The 23385-nt window shown below is 40.1% G+C and overlaps 1 protein-coding gene across 19 annotated transcripts in view; it reads left to right on the top strand.

Moving 5' to 3' along the window:
* LOC141414859 (myomegalin-like) overlaps nucleotides 1-23385 on the top strand; it is a 124226-nt gene that overhangs the window by 6818 nt on the left and 94023 nt on the right. For 17 of the 19 annotated variants that reach the window (XR_012439789.1, XR_012439798.1, XR_012439795.1 and 14 more), the window contains exon 2: nucleotides 22728-22890. The gene's annotated coding sequence lies outside the window, so the exon portion shown is untranslated. The remainder of the gene's footprint in view (nucleotides 1-22727; nucleotides 22891-23385) is intronic. The other 2 variants (XM_074050160.1, XM_074050157.1) reach the window with 1 other exon arrangement.

Raw genomic sequence — 23385 nt, 5'->3', positions numbered from 1 at the left:
TGACTAAAAACCTCCGTTAGTGAGGAACGGGAATTTTTGCTACTCTGACCATAGATTATGCTTTGAAGTAGAGACCATGGTCCACTTTACATTCTCTACTCTTGTAAGTGGCAGTTATTATTACTATTGTTTGTATTCCTCTTTACCAGTGCATATTAATTATGAGGGTCAGGAAATTTTGTTATGTAGCTAAATATTGCCAGACTGTGAAGTACTACAATGAAGAATCTACTACAATGAAGAATGTACTCTTGGACCAAAGAATATTGTTTGTAATGCAAAATTTTTGGGCTTGTACCTTGTATTGGGACAATAACTTGACATTGTCCTTTAAAATTGACTTATTTATTTTACCCAGTGGTGTGTAGTAGAGTCTATTTTATGTTGTGGCCAACATGGTAATAGTGTTAAACATAGCTTTTTAAAAAGTTGTAAGTATGGAAAGGAATGAGTGAGTGTATGAGTGTATGAATGGCTCCTAAGGGATAGATGTTACAGATTGCTCTTGGTTTGTGCTGCTTAGCATACATTCTTTCTGCTTTTAATGGCTCTAGATTTTCTGGTATTTACTTGGGAAATCATCCCTTCATCATTTTTAAACTTTGGGGCTTCCTTGGACTTCTCTCTGCTTTCTTGGACCAGACATAGAAACTCACATTTGGCTCATCAATAACAGATAGTTTTCAGCTTGATAACTTCTTTTCTTCTATTGGAAAAAATAAAAGGTGTTTTCAGTGGGGTTGTTAAAATGTTAGGTTGTAATGTAAGAGTTGAGTAGCAATCTACCATGATGAAAGAAGCATCTCTTTGAGAATGGAATACCATAGAGGCACAAAGATCCAAGAAAGAGGTTGGGATGGCAGCTTTGCAACCCCTCATTCGGTTATATCTCCAGGCATTTTAGTGGATTAATCTAGTATATCTCCTGGTTTGCTTAAGCCACTTGAGTCCTATTTCTATTTATTGATTCCCAAAGATTCCTAATATTCTAAATTGAAATCAACCCTTAAATGTTAAGTATTATAGGACAAGTCACAAAAATATTAATTTGTAAAGGGCTTGCTACATTTTAAGAAAGAAAAAATATACATGGTTAATATCAAATATACCCCCACTAAATAAGGACATGAGGTAATAGCACAAAAAAGAAGTGATTAAAAAGAAATGATTATTACACAATAATTATTAAACAATTGTTTAAACAATACTTAAATCTCAAATGTTGTTGTTAATCATGTAAAATGTTCTGAATGACATTTTAGCAATGCGTATCAAGAACTTTAAAGAGGTTCCTTTCATTAATCTTTATTTCTTTAGACTAAGGAAATGTACCTGTGGTTAGGTTAGAGAGTAACATACAGATTTACAATATAAAATAATTGACAAAAAACCAAATATTCAACAATAAGAAAAAGATAAATGAACAATTTCATATCCACTTGTGGAATAGTATATAGCCATTGATGTTTTCAGTGCCTCAGTTTCTTAGTTTTCATCCTTTTTTTTCAGTGGTAATGGGGGTTGAACTTGACCCTTGCACTTGGTAGGCAGGTGCTCTGCCACTTGAGCCATGTACTCAGCCTCTTTGCTTTAGTTATTTTTTGGATAAGGTCTTACATTTTTCACCCTAGCCAGCCTGGATGAGATCCTTCTATTTATGCTTCATGCATAGCTGGGATTACAGATGTGATCAACAGCCTTGTGCCTCAGTTTTCTTATGTATAAAAGGTGATATCTCTCATATATGTGTTGTGCAGAATAAATGAGTTAATATGTGTAATATGTATGGAATATAGCTAGCTTTATTAACTACTTGCTATTGTTATTTTTATTCTTAGCTTAGTCCTGGGGATCATCTAATCCTCAGGAAAAAAATAACCTAACTAAAACTAAGCTATCCTATGTTAGTTTAGAGTTTCTGAGTCTGGTGAACATGTCAGGGAAGGATAGGTTTTCATATATCCACTAATCATGATCTCATAGTAAAGCTTTAAAGATCTGTTCTCCTGAGTCCTTCAAAATCTTTAATAATGGGTGAAATAGTTTTTTTTTAATTCCCCCCTAATTTCCTACTTTTAGTGAGAAGAGAAGAATAGAATAGGCATGAACGTTGTTACATCTCTTCCTTCCCTCACATAGTTGAATCTCATAAGGACATGTAGTAGGACATGAATGGTGATCCTAGGCAAATAATGCCTCCCTCTGGGAATATTTGCTGAAATATTTAGAAGACTGCTTGGGTAACAAGCCTTAGGGGCAAGATGGCAGGTTAAACACTATTTCATGAGTTCATCAGTTTGTTTTAGAAGAACAATTTTAGCCTTTATTTTAATGGCTATTAAAATATTTATAGTGTATTTGTGAAATTGGACTGTATTATGTAATCCTCAGCGTAACTCTTTAATATATATCATTACTTCTTTTAGATAAATTCAGAAACCAAAGACTGAGGAAATATGTAGTTGACAGATCATCTAAAATTCTTCAAATTCCAAAGTCTAGGTTTCTTCCTCACTACTAAGCAAAATATAGCTATGTAGAAATTATTCCACAGGCAGTATTGTGTGTAGAGATAACATAGGAACTGGAGGAAACAGAGAGCCTCAATAAGTTGATTCTGTGGTACAGAATGCTGGACAATTGGTTGGATTTGTATACAAAAGGAACTTAGCAAGAACTATACTATGAGCTATTTATTTTTGAGTGTTGTGGAAATAATTTGCTGTATCATAGTATGGATGATAAGTGGCTTTGAATTTTATACCTTCTTAGTAGGCAAAATAGGAATGCTCTATGTAGTACTTGAAACCAGAAGGATAGTGTTCATTAATATCTTTCATAAAAAGTAGATTTGGTGTGGGTTGGTTGTGGTGGCTCATGCTTGTAATCCTAGCTCCTCAAGAGGTGGGAGGCAGATTTCAGGATAATCCATGCTTAGTGGCCAGAGAGGCAAAATATTAGTGAGATTGCATTTCAACCAAAGACTGGGTGTGGTGGTACATGACTGTCATCTCATTTTCATAGGAGCCATAAGTAAAAGAATTGCAGTCCAGATAAGCCTGGACTGAAATATAACTAAAAGCAAAAAGTGTTGTGAACATGGCTCAGGTGGGTAGAGTGACTGTCTAGCAAGTGTAAAGCCCTGAGTTCAAATTCTAGTACTGCCAAGCAAAGTAGATTTGGTGATTTTTCTTGTTATATTTTAGATTAGAGGAAATTATAAGGACCACCATGTATGTTTGCTTGAATGTATATTGAGCCATCATATTTGCATAAATAAAACAGGTAATATTTCTAATAATTATGATTCCTCTCCAGTTAGTAAAGTAGAACAAACATTGATTAATGGAAAATTTTATGGGCATGTAAATTTCTAAGTATATCTCTCTTTAGCAAATTCTTTCATTTACTGAGAGAAATACCTTGCAGTTGATTTAAAGATCATATGTAAGTATTTCTATTACCATTTAAAACCTTTTCACATTTGGAAAGGAAATTGTCATTTATAGGTTGGGTTTTCATTCATACCTTATATATTCATTGTCATCTCCCAACTCAGGAAACTTTTAATTTCCTCTTTTATTTCATTGATGACCAATTCATCATTGAGCAATGTGTTGTTCAGCTTCCAATTGTTTGCATTTTTTTATTGCAGTTTTTGTTGTTAATTTCTAGTTTTAATGCATTGTGGTCAGATAGAATGCATAGGATTATTTTGATTTATATTTTCTGAAGCTTGCTTTGTGCCCTAAGACATGATCAATTTATGAGAAGGTTCCATGGGCTGCTGAGAAGAATGTGTATTTTGCAGAAGTTGGATGAAATATTCTGTAGACATCGGCTAGGTCCATTTGATCTATGGTATAGTTTATTTCTAGAATTTCTTTATTGATTTTTTGTTTGGATGACCTATCTATTGGTGATAGGGGAATATTAGGGTCTCCCATATCACTGTGTTGGAGTTTATATATGTTTTTAGGTCCTTCAGAGTATGTTTGATGAAATTGGGTGCATGGATGTTGAGTGCATATAGGTTGATAATTGTTACTTCCTTTAGGTGTATTTCCCCTTTTATTAGCATGGAGTGTCTGTCTTTATCTCATTTGATCAATGTAAGTTTGTAGTCTACTTTGTATGAGATAAGTATTGCTACTCCTGCCTGTTTTTTGGGGACCATTGGCTTGGTAAATCTTCTTCCAGTCTTTCACTTTCAGCCAGTGCTTATTTCTGTCGATGAGGTGAATTTCAATTCAGGTGATTGCTTCAGGCAAGGCTCTGGTGGATTACACTTTAGTTATTCATTAACATGATTGTGACATTATGTCTTCCTTCCAAGAACATTGGAGGAAATGATGTCACTTCACATATTTTTCTTAAATTGATTCTTTTTGAAGTGCTGAAAGTGTCCCCTCCATAGTGTAACGCATGGAATTTCAGCTATTGCGGGTAACATTACACTTGCATTGAATATGGGCAGGTTTGTATTTCTCTCTTAGTGTGTATGTGTGTGTGTGTGCATGATATTTGTGGTTTGCAAGTGTGTTGATTTCTTTGCTCTTTCTAATAAATTCTCATACTACAAATTATTTCACACTCATTGAGTATACCCACTATTTAGGCATGCATAAGACTCCTTCAATCAAACTCTTTCTTTAACACTGTTTAAATTGATGGAATGCACTAGTGTGTCCTGGTAATCAATGACTTCTGGTCTTGATCAACATTACCTAGAAGCTGAGAAATTCATTTAATCGATAACAATTAATATATCAACAATTTGTGTGTGTGTGTGTGTGTGTGTGTGTGTATGTACGAGTGTGTGTGTGTGATCTTTCTGGTTCAATTTGCCATCAGTGATTTGTAGATATTCGGTTAATTTCTGAAGTCACTTTGAGGAAAAGGCTTGAGTCCCCCTGACTTTAAGTCCTCAGTTCCATGAAGGAAAGGTGTAGTGTTTTGTCCCTCTGAGAACCTTTGTAGAAATGAGGGTCCTTCCAGAGATTTTCATGATATTCCATACTTTGTGTTGTTCCTGAAAGCTGCTGTTCACTGGAGAGATGGTACCAATTTCACTGACTAAGGAATACTAAGCATTCATTTACTATCTCCTGTGTGATCCACTGTATTTCTTGGATGAAAGTGAATTAATTTCTTTGTCGACATAAAGTGAATTCCTGTGGTCAGTTTCAGGATCTTACCTGACAGTTTGCATGTTTTCATGAAGTTAGGAACAGAGAAGCCTGGAATAACAAACCCTTGGTTCCCAGTTTGGTACACTTTGTGTCCACATAAGGGAATAGCCTCAGGTGATGGGAGATGTTGTTCTCATAGGGAAATTGCCTTGAAGTGAGTTTTCATGGCTGATGGTATTACAATGGGATTGAGGCATTTTTGTACTCACCACAAACAATACTTCCTTTCATCCAGCTGTGGGTGTCAGATGGGAAGTTCTTTGGGACAGGAGAGAAATGTCATCCCAGTTCCACCTTGAACAAGCTGATGAGGGAACATGGAGGAGAAAAGCCATGCTCAGATCAGAAGATCTTGCCAGGACCCCATCACAAAAGTGGATGGAGAGTGGAGTGGGGGGGGGTCCTTAGAGGGATTGCTTATGCAATCCAACCAATTAGGAAAGACATGGTTGTGATCTCACAGTGGGCTAACAGCCCCTGGAAATTGGAGAGTCCTGAGGCATCTCCAGCCTGTCCTGTTGCTATGGCAGGCCAGCCAGCCAAGCAGGAAGGAACTGAAGGAAGGTGCCACTGTCTTGTGTGGAAGACTTCTCAGTTCTGTGTGGCCTAGAGAAACAAGTGGCAAGGAGCAGGAGCACATGGATGATGTGAGCACATCAGGTTTGGTGGAATCCATTCTTCACAAGTAGCCTAAGCTACCATGCCCCATGGTTTGGAATGTCCACAGGCCGTTGTGCCACTTGGGGTTGGATTTCACTTTAGAGAACTGGCTGACATGGATCTCACTGTGGTAGACAGGCTGCCTTGATTTCAGGGATCACATGTCCACCTGATCTCAGGGTGTGGTACAAGCACACTGGCAAGGTAGGAAAGAGGTTACACGGAGGTCCAAGCACTTGTTCTTCTGACATCACTTCTTCTCTGGTCTGCGGGGTGCACTAACCCATGGGCAACGAATGTTAGAAGAAGTTAACCTAATCCTCTAGTGTTTCCTGGTGTTCATTAAGAATTGGATCGGCAGGAAGGCACATTTGTTAAATGAAGGCCAGGAAATTTACTGAATCCAGAATATTTCCTATTCGAGGAGCATAGCAAGTTTGTCTCTATGTGTGCATTTGTTTGTGAGCATTTGTGTGATCTTGTGCGTTTGTGTGTGTGTGTGTGTGTGTGTGTGTGTGTGGGTATGCAGGCATGGTTGGTTGTATAATAATTCTTCTGTCAGTTTCTGTGAGATACTCTGTTCCAAAAAAGTGCAAGTCAGGAATGATTCCTGGAAGTCAATAATTTTGGGTTGCTCAAACTTCTTTTCCATAGGACAATTATAATACATTCTGAAAGGAGGAAATATTCAGCACTCATGGCATATGCACAGTGTATGTCCGGGCGTCATGCTACATGTGTCAATGTGCATCATGGGCTTGCTAAAAATGATTTCAATTCAAGTGATTGCTTCAGGCAAAGACTCTGGTGATTGCGCTTTACTTGATCATTAACATGATCGTGGCATTATGTCTTCCTTCAAAGAACATTTTAGGAAATGATGTCACTTCACATATTTTTCTGAAATTAATTCTTTTTGAAGTGCTGAAAGTGTCCCCTCAGTAGGGTAGTGCCTGGCATTTCAGCTATTGTGGGTAACATTGTACATGCGTTGAATGTGGGCATTTTTTGTATTGCTTTCTCTATGAGTGTGTCTGTGTGTGTGTACAATATTTGTAGTTTCGGAGTGTATTGACTTGTTTCCTTTTTCTAATAAATTCTCATACTTCAAACTATTTCACACTCCTTGACTAGTCCAATGTTTAGGCATGCATAAGACTCCTTCAATCAATACTATCTTTTTAAACAGTGGAAATGGGTGGAATGAACCACAGTGTGCTCATGTTCAAAGACTTCTCTTGGTCAATGTTGCTATTCATTATATAGAAGCTAAGAAATTCATTTACTAGATAACAATTAGAATATCAACACTTTGTGTGTGTGTGTGTGTGTGTGTGTGTGTGTGTGTGCTCTTTCTGGTTCAAATCACCATCAGTGACTTGTAGACATTAGGTTAATTTACAAAGAACCTTTGAGGAAATGTCTTGAGTCCCCCTGACTTTAAGTCCTCAGTTCCATGAAGGAAAGGTGCAGTGTTTTGTCCCTCTGAGAACATTGGAGAAATGAGTGTCCTTCCCGAGTTTTTCATGGTATTCCATACTTTGTGTTGTTCCTGAAAGCTGCTGTTCACTGGAGAGATGGTACCAGTCTCACTGACTAGGAAATACTAAGCATTCATCGACTAATCCCTGTGTGAGCCCGTGTATTTCTCAGATGAAAGTGAATTAATTTCTTTGTCAACATTCAGTGAATTCCTGTGGTCAGTTTCAGGCTCTTGCATACCAGTGTGTGTGTTTTTGTGGTTTGATGAATTTAGGAACAGAGAAGCCTGGAATAACATCCCCCTTGTTCCCAATATTGTACACTTTGTGTCCACATAAGGGAATAACCTCAGGTGAGGGGAGATGTTGTTCTCATAGGGAAATTGCCTCTTTCAAGGTAAAGGGAAGTTTCCTGGATGCAGGAAGTGCAATGCGATTGAGGCAGTTTTGTATTCACCACAAAGAACACTTCCTGAGGTCCAAACTGTGGGTGCTAGATAGGGAGTTCTTTGGAACAGGAGACAAATGTCATCCCAGTTCCACCTTGAACAAGCTGACGAGTGAACATGGAGGAGAGAAGCCATGCTCAGATCAAATATCTTGCCAGGACCATGTCACACAAATGGCTGGAGACTGGAGGGGAGGGTGCTTAGAGGGAGTGCTCACACACTCCGACCAATAAGGGAAGACTAGGTTTGATGTTACAGTGGGCGTACAGCACCTGGAACTTGGAGTGTCCTCAGGCAGTTCCTGCCTTGCCTGTAGCTATGGCAGCTCAGCCAGAGAAGTGGGAAGAAGGTGAAGGAAGTTGGCCCTGTCTTGTGTGGAAGACTTGTCAGTTCTGTGTGGCCTAGGGACATGGGGGGTAGGAAGAGCAGGAGCACATGTGTGACCTGTGCATATGAGGATTGGGGGAATCCGCTCTTCAGTACTAGCGTAAGCTGCCATTCCCCACGGTATCGAATTTCCACAGGCCTTTGTGCCTTTCGTGCTGGATCTCATTTTGCAGAACAGGCCACTGTGCATCTCACTGTGTATGTAGGCTGCCTTGATTTTATGGGCCCAATAAGGCTACCTGATCTCAGGGTGTGGTACTAGCGCACTGCTAGGTAGGAGTGAGGTGACATGGAGTTCCAGGCAACTGTTGATCTGACATCATTTCTTCTCTCACCTGCAGGGTACACTAAACCATGGGCAAGGAGTGTTTGAAGAAGTTAATCTGGTTCACCAGTGTTTCCTGGTATTCATTAAGGATGGGTACTGCTGAAAGGTACCTTTCATATATGAAAGTGCAGAAATTCACTGACTCCAGAATATTTACTATTCGAGGACTGTAGGAAGTGTGTGTGTTTCTGTGCGTTAATTTATGTGTGTTTATGAGTTGGTGGGCGTTTGTGTGTGTGTGTGTGTGTGCAAGCACACGCACACTGGTGGTTGTATAATATTTCTTCTGTCAGTTTCTGTGAGGTTCTCTATTTCAAAAACTGCAAGTCAAGAATGTTTCCTGGAAGTCAATAATTTCAGATTGCTCAAACTTGCTTTTCCATAGATCAAGTGTAATACATACTGTGAGGAGGTAATAATCAGCATTCATGGCATATGTACAGTGTATGTCCGGGTATTATGATACATGTGTCAATGTGCACATTGGCTTGCTGAAAATTATTTCAATTTAATTTTTTGCTTCAGGCACAGACTCTGGTGGATGACGATTTAAATGTTCACTTGCATGAATTTGTCAGTATGTCTTCCTTCCAAGCAAATTGGTGGGAATGATATCCCTTCACATAGTTTACTTAACTTGATCTTTTTGAAGTGCTGAATGTGTTCTCTCCTTAGGGTAACGCGTGGAATTTCAGCTATTGTGGGTAACATTCCACATGTGTTGAATATGGGCAGGTTTCCTATTTCTGTGTGTGTGTTGTATGAGTGTGTGCAATGTTTGCAGTTTACAAGTGTATTGATTTCTTTGCTCTGCCTAAAAAATTCTCATACTATGAACTATTACACACTCATTGAGTATACCCAATGTATAGGCATGCATATGACTCCTTCAGTCAAACTCTTTGTTTAAAACAGTGGAAATTCATGGAATGCACCAATGTGTCCTGGTGTTCAATAACTTCTGGTCTTGTTCAACATTGCTATTTAGTACATTGAAGCTTAAAAATTCATTTACTAAATAAAAATTAGGATATCAACACTTTGTGCATTTGTGTGTGTGTGTTTGTGTGTGGTGTGTGTTTATGTGTCATGTGTGTGTGTGTGTGTGTGTGTGTGTGTGTGTGATCTTTCTGGTTAATTCTCCATAGGTGATTTGTAGACATTAGGTTCATTTCCAAAGAACCATTGAGGAAATGTCTTGAACCCCCTGACTTTAAGTCCTCAGTTCCATGAAGGAAAGGTGCAGTGTTTTGTCCCTCTGAGAACATTTGCAGAAATGAGTGTCCTTCCCAAATTGTTCATGGTATTCCATACTTTGTGTTGTTCCTGAAAGGTGCTGTTCACTGGAGAAATGGTACGAATTTCACTGACTACGAAATACTAAGCATTCAATGACTAATTCCTGTGTGAGCCCATGTACATCTCGGATGAAAGTGAATTAAATTCTTTGTCAAAATTCAGTGAATTCCTGTGGTCAGTTTCAGGCTCTTGCCCGCCAGGGTGTGTGATTGTGTGGTTTGATCAAGTTAGGAACAGAGAAGCCTGGAATAACCACAGCCTGGTCCCGAATATTGTACACTTTGCATCCACATAAGGGAATAGACTCAGGTGATGGGAGATGTTGTTCTCATAGGGAAATTGCCTCCTCCAATGTGAAGGGAGTTCTCCTGGCTGATGGAAGTGCAATGGGATTGAGGCAGTTCTGTACTCACCACAACGAACACTTCCTGAGGTCCAAACTGTGGGTGCCAGATTGGGAGATCTTTGGCACAGGAGAGAAATGTCATCCCAGTTCCACCTTGAACAAGCTGACCAGGGAACATGGAGGAGAGAAGCCATGCTCAGATCAAATATCTTGCCAGGATCATGTCACACAAGTGGCTGGAGACTGGAGGGGAGGGTGCTTAGAGCGAGTGCTCACACACTCTGATGAATAAGGGAAGACTAGGTTATGATATCACAGTGGGCTTACAGCCCCTGGATCTTGGAGTGTCCTGAGGCAGCTCCTGCCTTGTCTGTTGCTATGGAAGCCCAGCCAGAGAAGTGGGAAGAAGGTGAGGGAAGTTGCCCCTGTCTTGTGTGGAAGACTTGTCAGTTCTGTGTGGCCCAGGGACATGGGGGGCAGGCAGAGCAGGAGCACATGGGTGACCTGAGCACATCAGGATTTTGGAAATCCACTCTTCACCTCCAGCATAAGGTACCATGCCCCACGGTATCGAATGTCCAGAGGCCCTTGTGCCAATTGGGGCTGGATCTCACTGTGCAGAACAGGCCACTGTGGATCTCATTCTGTATGTAGGCTACCTTGACTTCATGGGCCCAATGCGACAACCTGATATCAGGGTGTGGTACTAGGACACTGCAAGGTACGAATGAGGTTACATGGATGTTGAAGAAACTGTTGATTTGACATCATTTCTTCTCTTGCCTGCGGGGTACACTAAACCATGGGCAAGGAGTGTTTAAAGAAGTTAACCTGCTTCAACAGTGTTTCCTCATATTCATTAAGGATGGGTACTGCTGAAAGGTACTTTTCTTTCATGAAAGCGCCGAATTTCACTGACTCCAGAATATTTACTATTGGAGAAGCATAGCAGGTGTGTGTGTTTCTGTGCATTGATTTGTGTGTGTTTGTGAGTTGGTGTGCATGTGTGTGTGTGTGTGTGTGTGTGTGTGTGTGTGTATGACTATGATCTTTCTGGTTCAATTTGCCATCGGTGATTTGTAGAAATGAGGTTAATTCTTGAAGTCACTTTGAGGAAAATCCTTGTGTCACTCTGATTTTAAGTCTTCAGTTCCATGAATGAAAGGTGTAGTGTTCTGTCCCTCTGAGATCCTTTGCAGAAATAGTGTCCTTCCCAACTGTTTCATGGCATTCCATAGTTTGTGTTGTTCCTGACAGGTGCTGTTCACTGGAGAGATGGTACCAATTTCACTGACTAGGGAATTCTTAGCATTCATTGACTATCAGCTGTGTGATCCAGTTTATTGCTCAGATGAAAGTGAATTAATTTCTTTATCAACGTAAAGTGAATTCCTGTGGTCAGTTTCAGGCTCCTTCCCGCCAGTGTGTGTGATTGTGTGGTTTGATGAAGTTAAGAACAGAGAAGCCTGGAATAACAAGCACCTGGTTCCCAATATGGTATACTTTGCGTCCACATAAGGGAATAGCCTCAGGTGATGGGAGATGTTGTTCTCATAGGGAAATTGCCTCCTCCAATGGGAAGGGAGTTATCTTGGCTGATGGTAGTTCAATGGGATGGAGGCGTTTTTGTACTCACTAGAAAGAACACTTCCTAAAGTTCAAACTATGGGTGCCAGATTGGGAATTCTTTGGAACAGGAGACAAATGTCATCCCAGTTCCACCTTGAACAAGCTGATGAGGGAACATGAAGAAGACAAGCCATGCTCAGATCAGAATATATTTACAAGAGCTTCTCTCAAAAGTGACTGGAGACTGGAGGGGAGAGTGCATAGAGGGTTTGCTTATGCAGGCTGACCAATGAGGAAAATCATGGTAGTGATACCACAGTGGGCTCACAGCCCCTGGAACAAGGAGAGTCCTGAGGCAGCTCCTGTCAGTCCTGCTCCTATGACAGCCCAGCCAGACAAGCAGGAAGAAGCTGAAGGAAGGTGCCCCTGTCTTGTGTGCAAGACTTCTCAGTTTTGTGTGGTCTAGAGAAATGACTGGCGGGTAAGCCATAGCACATGGCTGACCTGAGCACATCAGGATTGGTTAATCCATTCTTCACTGCTAGTGTAACCTACCATGCCCCACGGTTTGGAATATCCACAGGCCTTAGTGTAACTTGGAGCTGCATCTCACTTTACAAAACAGGCCACCATGGATCTCACTGTGGTACACAGGCTGCCTTGATTTCACTGCTTGTTCCGGACCACCTGATATCACTCTGTGCTACAAGCAGACAGGCCTGGAAGTAATGAGGTTGCATGGAAGTACAGGCACCTGTTGTCTGCCATCACTTCTTGTCTTGGGTTCAGGGTGCTCTAACCCATGGGCAACGAGTGTTGGGAGACATTAACCTGATATTCTAGTGTTTCCTGGTGTTCAGTATGGATTGGTACTGCAGGAAGGTACATTTCTTAAATACAGGCCCAGAAATTTACTGAATCCAAAATATTTCCTTTTCGAGGAGCATAGCAAGTTTGTCTCTGTGTGTGCGTTTGTGTGTTCTCATGCATTTGTGTGTGTATATGTGTGTGTGTGTGAGAGGGCACTTGGCATAGTTTGTTGTATGGTATTTCTTCTGTCAGTTTCTGTGAGATACTCTATTCCAAAAAGTGCAATTCAGGAATGTTTCTTGGAAGTCAAAAATGTTGGATTGCTCAAACTTCTTTTCCTTAGGTCAATTATAATACATTCTGTAAGGAGGAAATATTCAACATCCATGGCATATGTGCAGTGTATGTCCGGGTGTCAACATAAATGTATCAATGTGCATCATTGGCTTGTTTAAAATAATTTCAATTCAAGTGATTGCTTCAGGCACAGACTTTGGGGGATTATGCAATACTTTTACGTTGGCATGAATATGGCAGTATATTTATTTTTTACTTTCTTAGAGTCTTTATTTTTTTTTTATTCATATGTGCATACAAGGCTTGGGTCATTTCTCCCTCCTGCCCTCACCCCTTCTCTTACCACTCACTCCAACCCCTCCCTCTCACCGCTACCCCCTCAATACCCAGCAGAAACTATTTTGTCCTTATTTCTAATTTTGTTGTAGAGAGAGTATAAGCCATAATAGGAAGGAACAAGAGTTTTTGCCGGTTGAGGTAAAATAGCTATACAGGGAGTTGACTCACATTAGTTTTTGCGTGTGTGTGTGTTACCTTGTAGGTTAATTCTTTTTGATCTCACCTTTTCTCTAGTTCCTGGTCCCCTTTTCCTATTGGCCTCAGTTGCTTTTAAGGTATCTGCTTTAATTTCTCTGCGTTAAGGGCAACAAATGCTAACTAATTTTTTAGGTGTCTTACCTATCCTCACCCCTCCCTTGTGTGCTAAAGCTTTTATCATGTGCTCAAAGTCCAATCCCCTTGTTGTGTTTGTCCTTGATCTAATGTCCACATATGAGGGAGAACATATGATTTTTGGTCTTTTGGGCCAGGCTAACTTCACTCAGAATGATGTTCCTCAATTCCATCCATTTACCAGTGAATGATAACATTTCGTTCTTCTTCATGGCTGCATAAAATTCCATTGTGTATAGATAGCACATTTTCTTAATCCATTCGTTAGTGGTGGGGCATCTTGGCTGTTTCCATAACTTGGCTATTGTGAATAGTGCCGCAATAAACATGGGTGTGCAGGTGCCTCTGGAGTAACCTGTGTCACAGTCTTTTGGGTATATCCCCAAGAGTGGTATTGCTGGATCAAATGGTAGATCAATGTCTAGCTTTTTAAGTAGCCTCCAAATTTTTTTCCAGAGTGGTTGTACTAGTTTACATTCCCACCAACAGTGTAAGAGGGTTCCTTTTTCCCCGCATCCTCGCCAACACCTGTTGTTCATGGTGTTGCTAATGATGGCTATTATAACAGGGGTGAGGTGGAATCTTTGTGTGTTTTTAATTTGCATTTCCTTTATTGCTAGAGATGGTGAGCATTTTTTTCATGTATTTTTTGGCCATTTGAATTTCTTCTTTTGAGAAAGTTCTGTTTAGTTCACTTGCCCATTTCTTTATTGGTTCATTAGTTTTGGGAGAATTTATTTAAGTTCCCTATATATTCTGGTTATCAGTCCTTTGTCTGATGTATAGCTGGCAAATATTTTCTCCCACTCTGTGGGTGTTCTCTTCAGTTTAGAGACCATTTCTTTTGATGAACAGCTTTTTAGTTTTATGAGGTCCCATTTATCTATGCTATCTCTTAGTTGCTGTGCTGTTGGGGTTTCGTTGAGAAAGTTCTTACCTATACCTACTAACTCCAGAGTATTTCCTATTCTTTCCTGTATCAACTTTAGAGTTTGTGGTCTGATATTAAGATCCTTGATCCATTTTGAGTTAATCTTGGTATAGGGTGATATACATGGATCCAGTTTCAGTTTTTTGCAGACTGCTAACCAGTTTTCCCAGCAGTTTTTGTTGAAGAGGCTGCTATTTCTCCATCATATATTTTTAGCTCCTTTGTCAAAGACAAGTTGGTTATAGTTGTGTGGCTTCATATCTGGGTCCTCTATTCTGTTCCACTGGTCTTCATGTCTGTTTTCGTGCCAGTACCATGTTGTTTTTATTGTTATTGCTTTGTAATATAGTTTGAAGTCAGGTATTGTGATACCTCCAGCATTGTTCTTTTGACTGAGTATTGCCTTGGCTATTCATGGCCTCTTGTGTTTCCATATAAATTTCACGGTAGATTTTTCGATCTCTTTAATGAATGTCATTGGAATTTTGATGGTAATTGCATTAAACATGTAGATTACTTTAGGGAGTATCGACATTTTTACTATGTTGATTCTACCAATCCATGAGCATGGGAGATCTCTCGACTTTCTATAGTCTTCCTCAATCTCTTTCTTCAGAAGTGTATAGTTTTCCTTGTAGAGGTCTTTCACATCTTTTGTTAGGTTTACACCTAGGTATTTGATTTTTTTTTGAGGCTATTGTAAATGGAAATGTTTTCATACATTCTTTTTCAGTTTGCTCATTGTTAGTGTATAAAAATGCTAATGATTTTTCTATGTTGATTTCATATCCTGCTACCTTGCTGTAGCTATATTATGATGTCTAGAAGCTTCTGAGCACAGTGTTTTGGGTCTTTAAGGTATAGGATCATGTTGTCTGCAAATAGGGATATTTTGACAGTTTCTTTACCTATTTGTATTCCTTTTATTCCTTCTTCTTGCCTAATTGCTCTGGCTAGGAATTCCAGTACTATGTTGAATAGAAGTGGAGATAGTGGGCATCCTTGTCTGGTTCCTGATTTTAGAGGGAATGGTTTCATGTTTTTCTCTGTTAAGTATAATGCTGGCTGTAGGTTTGTCATATATAGCTTTTATAATATTGAGGTACTTTCCTTCTATTCCTAGTTTTCTTAGAGCTTTTATCATGAAATGATGTTGGATCTTATCAAAGGCTTTTTCTGCATCTATTGAGATGATCAAGTGGTTTTTGTCTTTGCTTCTGTTAATGTGGTTTATTACATTTATTGATTTTCATATGTTGAACCACCCCTGCATCCCTGGGATGAAGCCTACTTGGTCGTGGTGAATAATCTTTTTGATGTGTTGTTGAATTCTGTTTGCCATTATTTTTTGAGGATTTTTGCATCAATGTTCATTAGGGAGATTGGCCTGTAGTTCTCCTTTTTGGAGGTGTCTTTGCCTGGTTTTGGGATAAGTGTAATACTGGTTTCATAAAATGTGTTTGGCAGTTTTCCTTCCCTTTCTATTTCATGGAACAGTTTAATGAGGGTTGGTATCAGTTCTTCTTTAAAGGTCTGATAGAATTCAGCAGAGAATCCATCAGGTCCTGGACTTTTCTTTTTGGGGAGACTCTTGATTGCTGCTTCAATTTCATTTTGTGTTATAGATCTATTCAGGGGATTAATTTCCTCTTGGTTCAGTTTTGGATGGTCATATGGATCTAGAAATCTGTCCATTTCTTTAAGATTTTCAAATTTATTTGAATATAGGTTCTCAAAGTAGTCTCTGATGATTTCCTGGACTTCCATGGTTTTTGTTGTTATCTCCCCTTTTACATTCCTAATTCTACTAGTTTGGGTTTTTTCTCTCCTCATTTTAGTCAGGTTTGCCAGGGGTCTATCGATTTTGTTTATTTTCTCAAGGAACCAACTTTTTGTTTCATTAATTCCTGGTATGGTTTTTTTTGGTTTCTATTTCATTGATTTCAGCTCTTATTTTTATCATTTCTCTCCTTCTATTTGTTTTGGGATTTGCTTGTTCTTGTTTTTCTAGGAGTTTGAGATGTATCATTAGGTCATTGATTTGGGATCTTTCAGTCTTTTTAATATATGCACTCATGGCTATAAACTTTCCTCTCAGCACTGCCTTAGCTGTGTCCCATAGGTTCCGGTAGGTTGTGTTTCCATTTTCATTGACTTCCAGGAACTTTTTAATTTCCACTTTTATTTCATTGATGATCCATTCTTCATTAAGTAATGAGTTATTTAGTTTCCAGCTGTTTGCATGTTTTTTGTCTTTACCTTTGTTGTTGAGTTCTACTTTTACTGCATTGTGATCAGATAGTATGCATGGTATAATTTCTATTTTCTTATATTTGCTGAGACTTGCTTTGTGCCCTAGGATATGATCTATTTTGGAGAAGGTTCCATGGGCTGCTGAGAAGAATGTATATTGTGTAGAAGTTGGATGAAATGTTCTGTAGACATCAACTAGGTCCATTTGATCTCTTGCATATTGATTTCTCTTGGATTTCTTTATTGATTTTTTGCTTGGATGACCTATCTATTGATGATAATGGTGTGTTAAAGTCATTCACAACCACTGTATTGGCATTTATATATGCTTTTAGGTCTTTCAGGGTATGTTTGATGAAATTGGGTGCGTTGACATTGGGTGCATACAGGTTGATAATTATTATTTCCTTTTGATCTATTTCCCCTTTTATTAGTATGGAATGTCCTTCTTTATCTTGTTTGATCAATGTAGGTTTGAAGTCTACTTTGTCAGAGATAAGTATTGCTACTCCTGCCTGTTTTCGGGGGCCATTGGCTTGGTAAATCTTCTTCCAGCCTTTCATCCTTAGCCTATGCTTATTTCTGTCGGTGAGATGGGTCTCCTGTAAGCAACAAATTGTTTGATCTTCCTTTTTAATCCATTTCATCAAACAGTGCCTTTTGATGGGTGAATTAAGTCCATTAACATTAAGCGTTAGTACTGATAGGTATGTGGTGATTCCTGTCATTTAGTTGTCTTAGTTGTTTGAAGGTTTGATTGTGTGTACCTAAGTTGAAGTTACTCTCTACTGTCTTGCTTTTTCTTTTCCTGTGGTTTGGTGCTGCCTGTCTTTTCATGGTTAAGTTGGGTTTCACTTTCTGTGTGCAGAATCCCTTGAAGAATCCTTTGTAGTGGTGGCTTTGTGGTCACATATTTAGTTTCTGCTTTTCATGGAAGACTTTTATTGCTCCGTCTATTTTGAATGATAGTTTTGCTGGGTACAGTATTCTGGGGTTGAAGTTATTTTCATTCAATGCCCGGAAGATCTCACCCCATGCTCTTCTTGCTTTTAATGTTTCTGTTGAGAAGTCTGCTGTGATTTTGATGGGTTTACCTTTGTATGTTACTTGTTTTTTCTCTCTTACAGCCTTCAATATTCTTTCCTTAGTTTCTGAACTTGTTGTTTTAATGATGATATGTCGTGGGGTAGTTCTATTTTGATCTATCTGTTTGGTGTCCTGGAGGCCTCTTGCATCTGTATGGGAATATCTTTCTCTAGATTTGGGAAATTTTCCGTTATTATTTTGTTGAATAGATTATGCATTCCCTTCACTTGCACCTCTTCTCCTTCTTCGATGCCCATGATTCTCAAGTTTGGTCTTTTGATGGAGTCGGTGAGTTCTTGCATTTTCTTTTCACAGGTCTTGAGTTGTTTAATTAATAGTTCTTCAGTTTTTCCTTTCATTACCATTTCAAGTTTAAGTTCTGAGATTCTGTCTTCTGTTTGTTCTATTCTGCTGGATTGGCCTTCCGTTTTGTTTTGCAGTTATGTTTCATTCTTTTTTCTGAGGTTTTCCATATCCTGGGTGGTTTCCTCTTTAATGTTGTCTATTTTTGTCCTGAGTTCATTTATCCATTTATTCATTGTGTTCTCTGTTTCACTTTGGTGTTTATACAGTGCTTCTATGTTTTCCTGTATTTCTTTTGCTTTTTCAAATTCTCTATTTTTGCTGTCTTGGAATTTCTTGAGTGTCTCCTGTACATTTTGGTTGACCCGATCCAGTATCATCTCTACAAAATTCTCATTGAGTACCTGTAGTGTGTCTTCTTTTAAATTATTCTTGTGGGCTTCATTGGGTCCTTTGGCATAGATTATCTTCATTTTGTTGGAGTCTGGATCTGAGTTTCTGTTTTCTTCATTCCCCTCTGGTTCCTGTACTAATTTTTTGCTGTGGGGAAACTGGTTTCCCTGTTTTTTTTGTCTTCTTATCATTGTCTTTGGCGTTGTTACTGTCCCTGTACTGTGTGCAATTAAGTATTTTCTAGCTTGTAATAATAATAATGGTAATATTAATAATGGAAGGGTGAGCTGGGATGGAAAGCAAGAAGTTAATGAAAAGGGGAAAACAAATACACAGATATGAGGGAGAAAGTAGAACAAGGTTTCAGACAGGAAAGTTTCAAAGGTATAAACAGGGAGCGTTAGTGTACTAATTGACAGTAAGCTGAACAGACATTAGAGAGACAGAGAGAGGATTGAAAATCAAAAATAAAAAAAAAGATAAGAATAAAAATAAAAAACAAGTAAATGAAAGAAATATCTATATATAAAAATGAATTAAAATAAAATGGAAAATAGAAAGTTAAAAAAACCAAAAAACAAAAAACCCCCAAAAAACCTCCAAGTTGAAATGTAATGAAGTTTCAGTCTTAATAATTTGGGTGTCCACCTCAGTCTCCAATCCTGGAGATGGTGCCTCAGATGTTGTTCTGTAGTTTTCTCATTCAAGGGGATGCATAAAGTAGAACAAAACTACACACACACACACACACACACACACACACACACACACACAACCCACCAAGTGTCCCAAGTTCAAATACAATACAGTTTCAGTAAGTTTTACTGCTTGCAGGTGTAATTTGGTTGTTCTCTCATCAAACGTTGGGAGAAAAAGAAAAAAAAGGGTTTGGAGACAGTTCTTAGAATGGTATCTGCAGCTGTGGCTTGCCTGCCCGCTGCTGTCAGCCTGCTGTTGCTGTAGGCATTGTTTATGCAGATCTCTGCGGTGAGTTTAGTACTCACCTGGCCCTGCAGGCTTTGTTTGTTCAGAGTTCTCTTGTGTGGGAGCCTCTGCTACAGGCTTTCCCCTTTCCAAGCACTGGGAAAGATGACACTGCACCCACGTTGTCAGGCCTGCGTGTTTATTTACAGTTCATGTGGGAGGTGGTTCTTCTCCCCTCTCCTGTGGAGTTTTCCTCCCACCGCCACTTTCAAAAGCTTTCCTGCTCCTGATTACTGGGTGGTGCACCTTGTCCTGCCAGCCACCATGTTTGTTTACAGTTCACGTGGGAAGTGGGTCTCCCCACCTCTCCTGTGGAGTTTTCCTCCCTCCACCACTCTCGCCAGCTTTCCCACTCCTGGTTGCTGGGTGTGCGCCCTGCCACTGCTCCTGCCAGAGCCTCTCTGGCCCACCCGACTTGTTTATTTACAGTCCCAGGAAGGATTCCCTTCCCCCAATCTTCAGTGCACAGGGCGTCCCACCCTCTTTCCTGCATGTCTTTATTGCTCTTATTGCTTATTACTCAGTTTCTCTTTTTGCCCCGGGAGGAGGTCAGTCTGTCCAGGGGGCTATGCTGCTCTGGCCCAGGCTTGTCTGTGGGAGTACCACGGTACCACAAAGCTCACCTGGTCTGCGTCTTCCCAAGCAGTCTGGGTGCCTATGAATGGCGGCCCAGGGGCCCTCAATATTTCTCCATTTAACTTGAAGTGGAGATTCTCTGCGCTGGCTGGACGTGAGGAGGGGTCAAAGTTAATCATCTCAGTGATTATGCCTGCAAATTGTGTCTCCAGCGTCTCGTAAGATTTCACTATAGGAGGCTTTCTTTCTGCTTCCTCCCTCTAGCCGCCATCTTGGAATCTTCCAGTATGTTTCTTTCTAAGAACATTGGTGGAAAAGATATCAATTCACATATTTTCCTCAAGTTGATACTTTTTGAGGTGCTGAAAGTGTCCCCTCGATAGGGTAATGCCTGGCATTTCAGCTGTTGCTGGTAACTTTCTACATGTATTGAATATGGGCATATTTTGTGTGGCTTTCTCTATGAGAATGTGTGTGTGTGTGCTATATTTGTAGTTTGGAAGTGTATTGATTTGCTTCCTCTTTCTAATAAACTCTCATACTTGTGTGGTTTGATTGTGTGAGTTTCTGTGAGATACTCTGTTCCAAAAAGTGCAGTTCTGGAATGTTTCCTGGAAGTCAATAATGTTGGGTTGCTCAAACTTCTTTTCCATAGGTCCATTATAATACATTCTGTAAGGAGGAAATATTCAAAATCCATGGCATATGTGCCGTGTATGTCCGGGTGTCAGCATACATGCATCAATGTGCACCATTGGTTTGCTAAAAATGAGTTCAATTCAAGTGATTCCTTCAGGCACAGACTCTGGCAGATTTTGCAATACTTTTTCCTTTGCTTGAATGTGGCAGTATGTTTCTTTCCAGGAACATTGGTGGAAATGACATCACTTCACATCTTTTCTTCATGTTTATACTTTTGGAAGTGCTGAAAGTGTCCCCTTGGTAGGGTAGTGCCTGGCATTTCAGCTATTGTGGGTAACATTGTACATGCGTTGAATGTGGGCATTTTTTTATTGCTTTCTCTATGAGCATGTGTGTGTGTGCTATATTTGTCGTTTGGAAGTGTATTGATTTGCTTCCTCTTTCTAATAAACTCTCATACCTCAACGAATTTCACATTCACTTTCTGCACCCACTGTTTAGGCATGCACAAGACTCCTTCAATCAATGCTATCTTTGAAACAGTAGAAATTGATGGAAAGAACCAGACTGTCCTCATATTGAAATACTCTGGTTTTGGTCAATGTTGCTCTTATGAACATAGAACCTAAGAAAATCCTTTACTCGATAAGAATTAGAATATCAACACTATGTGGTCTTGAGTGTGTGTGTGTGTGTGTGTGGGTGGGTGCATGTGTGTGTGTGAGTGTGTTTGTGTGTGTGTGTGTTTGTGTAAGTGATCTTTCTGTCTCATTTGCCAGCAGTGATTTGTAGACATTAGGTTCATTTACAAAGAACCTTTGAGGAAGTGTCTTGAGTTCCCCTGACTTTAAGTCGTCAGTTCCATGAAGGAAAGGTGCAGTGTTTTGTCCCTCTGAGAGCATTTGCTGAAATGAGTGTCCGTCCCGAATTTTTCATGGTATTCCATACTTTTTGTTGCTCCTGAAAGCTGCTGTTAACAGGAGAGATTGTACCAATTTCACTGACTAGGAAATACTTCGCATTCATTGACTAATCCCTGTGTGGGTTCGTGTATATTTCGAATTTATGCGAATTAATTTCTTTGTCAACCTTCAGTCAGTTCCTGGGGTGAGTTTCAGGCTCTTGCATACCAGTGTGTGTGTTTTTGTGGTTTGATGAATTTAGCAACAGAGAAGCCTGTAATAACATCCCCCTGGTTCCCAATATTTTACACTTTGTGTCCACATGAAGGAATAACCTCAGGTGAGGGGAGATGTTGTTCTCATAGGGAAATTGCCTCTTCCAAGTTAGAGGGAATTTTCCTGGCTGCAGGAAGTGCAATGCGATTGAGGCAGTTTTGTACTCACCAGAAAGAACACTTCCTGAGATCCAAACTGTGGGTACCAGATAGGGAGTTCTTTGGAAGAGGAGAGAAATGTCATCCCAGTTCCACTTGACCAACCTGACCAGGGAACATGGAGGAGAGAAGCCACTCTCACATCAAATATCTTGCCAGGATCATGTCATAGAAATGGCTGGAGACTGGAGGGAGGGGGAGGGTGCTTAGAGGGAGTGCTCACACAATCCGACCAATAAGGGAAGACCAGGTTGTGATGTCACAGTGGGCTTACAGGCTCTGGATTTGGAGTGTTCTGAGGGAGCTCCTGCCTTGCCTGTTGCTATGGCAGGCCAGCCAGAGAAGTGGGAAGAATGTGAGGGAAGTTGCCCCTGTCTTGTGTGGAAGACATCTCAGTTCTGTGTGGTCTAAGGAAATGGGGGGCAGGCAGAGCAGGAGCACATGTGTGACCTGAGCACATCAGAATTGGGGATTCCACTCTTCACTTCAGGCGTAAGGTACCACGCGCCACGGCATCAAATGTCCAAAGGCCTTTGTGCCACTTGGGGCTGGATCTCACGGTGCAGAACATGCCACTGTGGACCTCACTCTGTATGTAGGCTACCTTGATTGCATGGGCCCAATGCGACAAGCTGATCTCAGGGTGTGGTACTCGGGCAGTGCAAGGTAGCAATGAGATTCATGGACGTCCAGGCAAGTGTTGATCTCACATCATTTCTTCTTTCCCCTACAGGGTAAACTGAACCATGGGCAAGGAGTGTTTGAAGAAGTTCACCTGCTTCACCAGTGTTTCCTCATATTCATAAAGGATGGGTACTGCTGAAAGGTACTTTTCTTTCATGAAAGTGCCAAATTTCACTGACTCCAGAATATTTACTATTGGAGGAGCATAGCAGGTGTGTGTGTTTCTGTTCATTAATCTGTGTGTGTTTGTGAGTTTTTGTGCATCTGTGTGTTGATGTGTGTGATCTTTCTGGTTCAATTCGCCATCGGTGATTTGTGGAAATGAGGTTAATTCCCGAAGTCACTTTGAGGAAAATACTTGAGTCGCTCTGATTTTAAGTCTTGAGTTCCATGAATGAAAGGTGTAGTGTTCTGTCCCTCTGAGATCCTTGGCAGAAACAGTGTGCTTCCCAAGTGTTTCATGGTATTCCATACTTTGTGTTCTTCCTGAAAGGTGCTGTTCACTGGAGAGAAGTTACCAATTTCACTGACTAGGGAATTCTTAGCATTCATTGACTATCAGCTGTGTGATCCAGTGCATTGCTCAGATGAAAATGAATTATTTTCTTTGTCGAAATGAAGTGAATTCCTGTGGTCAGTTTCAGGCTCTTTGCTGCCAGTGTGTGTGATTGTGTGGTTTGATGAAGTTAGGAACAGAGAAGCCTGGA

This window comes from Castor canadensis, chromosome 12 (assembly GCF_047511655.1).
Source record: "Castor canadensis chromosome 12, mCasCan1.hap1v2, whole genome shotgun sequence".
Classification (NCBI taxonomy): Eukaryota; Metazoa; Chordata; class Mammalia; order Rodentia; family Castoridae; genus Castor; species Castor canadensis.
Note: the sequence above shows the minus strand (reverse complement) of the source record. Positions and strands in the feature narration are given on the sequence as shown.